Source organism: Gadus macrocephalus, chromosome 7 (assembly GCF_031168955.1).
Source record: "Gadus macrocephalus chromosome 7, ASM3116895v1".
NCBI classification, from domain to species: domain Eukaryota; kingdom Metazoa; phylum Chordata; class Actinopteri; order Gadiformes; family Gadidae; genus Gadus; species Gadus macrocephalus.
In genome coordinates, this window is record NC_082388.1 from 22,489,338 (window position 1) to 22,492,933 (window position 3,596).

Genomic DNA, 3,596 nt, shown 5'->3' on the forward strand with positions numbered 1-3,596 from the left:
TTCTGTGTTAATTTGTGATCTTCTGATTTGATTTTTGGATGCAAATTGTAAAGTATCATTTCATATTTTGAAAATACATACAGAACATGTCAAAACATGAACAGTTGGTTACTTGCCTGTTTTTGAGGAAAGCTTATGACTAATTTGGCTCTGACTTATCAATCATGAGAGCTTTTGTATTAAAATAAACACACATGGAAAAGAAAACACAACCTGTTGCCCTGAGCCATTCCACTCGGTCCTGTCATCTCCTCTCCTCTAATCTCTTCTTTCCTCTCTCCTCTCAAGACTCCTAGACTAACAACAAACAGCTGCCAATAAGATAGTACAAATAACCTAAGACTCTCCTCTCGTTCCTGTCATCCTCTCTTTTTCTCTGCCCATTTCTGTCATCTCTCCTTTCCTCTCGCTCCTGTCATCTCCTCATTTATCTCTCCGCTGGTCATTGTCATCTCCTCTCCTTTCTCCTCATCTCGTTACTGTCATCCCCTCTCGTTTCTTTCCTCTCCTTCCTCTCTCCTCTCGCTCTTGTTGTCTCCCCTCCTTTCCTCTCTCCTCTCACACTGTCATTACACCAGGAGAGTGGGAGTGAAGGCAGGCAGAACAAGTGAAGCTTGGAGGTTTTATAGCAGCATGACAGGCCAAGACAAGGAGGAATGTTAATTGACACTATTCACAGTATGAGAAGAAGCAGGTTGAGGGGAAAGAAGGGTCGACTTTCCATTGACAAACTTTATCTTGCAACTTCATGAATGCCATGTCTGCTAATATCACACACACACACACACACACACACACACACACACACACACACACACACACACACACACACACACACACACACACACACACACACACACACACACACACACATCTTTAACCATTATGCAAAGCTAATAGGGCTGCATGTGTTTTCAACTTTGTTTGGTTTTGCATATCTTGACTTCCATTCTCAAAAACCCAATTTTGAAGGTTCATGTTGGGTTCATGTTTTCTGCTATTTGCTTCTCTTTTTGGCATAGGCGTTGTTACATTCTAAGCTTAAGTAGGGACCTTTCCCTTCTGAATATAGCAATTTAATTGTGCATCTAACTAAAGGAGAATGAGTCTATAGGGCTTGTACACAGAATGCATCGTGGTATTTCTTATTGAGAGGTCCTCTCAATGTTTCCCAATAATGAGGAATAATTTCACGATTTATTACCACAAAAAGCATTGCCACAAACATAATCACTAACATTCCAATGCTCCTATGATTCAAAAATGGAGACGGTCTTTGAAATGAGATGTTGCAATGGATAAGCCCTATTTGTATGTTTTTGGACTCAATCTCTTCTTGTAATCCCAATTTCCCAATCAATCCCAATCATCAAAGTTCAAGATTTGGTATACACAATGTGGTCTCTACTGGTGAACGGAGGCTTTACAGTGAGGTGCACCTCAGTGAGATTGAAAAAGTAAAGGAACAGTTTAACTTTATTTCAAATGCACAGATTATAATCACCTGAATATATGCACCACCACCGACAATATTCCATGTTGTTTAATAATACCAACGATACCGAAGAAACAGATTTGATCTTCCCTATTTAAATCAGCCAACCAGTAGTCCAAATGTTTGAAGCTAGATAGCAATGGATACGTTTATTACATGAATGTATCCGTGAATACACCTGTATTAACTTAAATCTGCGCTATTAAAGTATTCCCATTAGCAGCCTCTAGTGGCGTGAGCTTTTATTTTTTAATTTTTTTAAACACTCTCAAAGGGGTAGATGGGTCGCGTGGGTCGGAATTAAGAACTGTCCTGCCAAAACATTTCTCAAATATATGGCCCATAGCTAGCTTCATAGCTGCATATGTCACATCACTATCTATATATTTGCCTCTATACATGGCACATAACTAGCTAGCAACATGGTTATTCATGGCACATTACTGGCTAACTACATGACTGCATAGCATAATAAAAGCTAGCTACATGCCTCCACACTCTATCGCCACCACCACCACCTGGAAGTTAACAAGTCAAATTGTTTCATAGTTGAAGGTTATGTACATAGGACAACAACAGGATCTATACCAGATACCGTGCCAGACCAGTGTTTTAGTACATTTAGGCGTGCTCAGGCAGAGTCGCAGGCAGCAGCCAAGTGACTCACAAGTCCTAAGCACAAGCTGCTATCATCTCGTGACCATATCACCTCAATCATTGAGGTGATTAGGCCACATAAATAATATGAGAATGTTCTCCTGCTTAAACCACCATATTTCTCCAAGTTCTATCAGTGACACATTGACACATTGTGTGACCTTTGAGCTACATTTTAAGTGTACATTTTCATTGAAGCATTATTGACGTTGCTGTCTGCTAATTGTGTAGGGTCCTGTTCTTGCATTCTGTAATATTCCCCCAGAAATAGTATGCACTTCACATAGTATTTGTTTCATCATTATATTTTGGACAAACAAAAAAGTGTGTACTAAATGTACTTTAAGTGTACTAAATACCATCTTAGTGTAGAATTGTCGATGCACCCGAGCCTCCCGCCTCTTGTATCACTCATCTGAAGCTCTATGATATGTTTCAACAGGTGTGTTTATTTAATGCCAATATTTGTTTTGCAGACACACACACAAACACACATAGCATATATATTTCGCCTCACCCTCATCCTTTGTATATTGTATAACAAAGTACATGAGTGTATTGCAACAATCACTGGTGCTGCAGTCTCTCCACCCAAGTTGGTTTGTGTGTGTGTGTGTGTGTGTGTGTGTGTGTGTGTGTGTGTGTGTGTGTGTGTGTGTGTGTGTGTGTGTGTGTGTGTGTTTGTGGTTAGTGCACACGGGCGAGCAGTGGAATGCTGCATGGCAACCCCCTGCAAAACAAGGAAGTTATACACATTTTATTCATCTTGGGATATTACTCATCGTCATTAATACGGGTGCAGTTTAAATATGTTGAAGTACACCCCTTTGTTTTACATGCACACACACACACACACACACACACACACACACACACACACACACACACACACACACACACACACACACACACACACACACACACAGACACACTCACGCACCACACACTCACACACACACACACACACACACACACATCACACACACACACACACACCACACACACACACACACACTGATCAGCCTTCTCCATCAGCTTGATTTCATTCCTCGTGTGGAAGGTTCCTCTTTGGTTGAAGTTTTCTTCTTCTTAAAGTTTAGAGGAAGGACAAGAGGAACCAAAATAGGTAAATGAGGGACAATTATGTTGATATGGAGAATTAAAGAACGAAATGCCATCCGGCTAAAGTTCCCAACAATAAACGAGTATTTTACACACGCACACACACATAAGAAAAAACACGCACACAACAGAAAAAAACAAGCACACACCACACACACACACACACACACACACACACACACACCACACCACACACCACACACACCACACACACACACACACAAAGAAGAAACACACACACACACACACACACACACACACACACACACACACACACACACACACACACACACACACACACACACAGTCACCCACAGCTGTT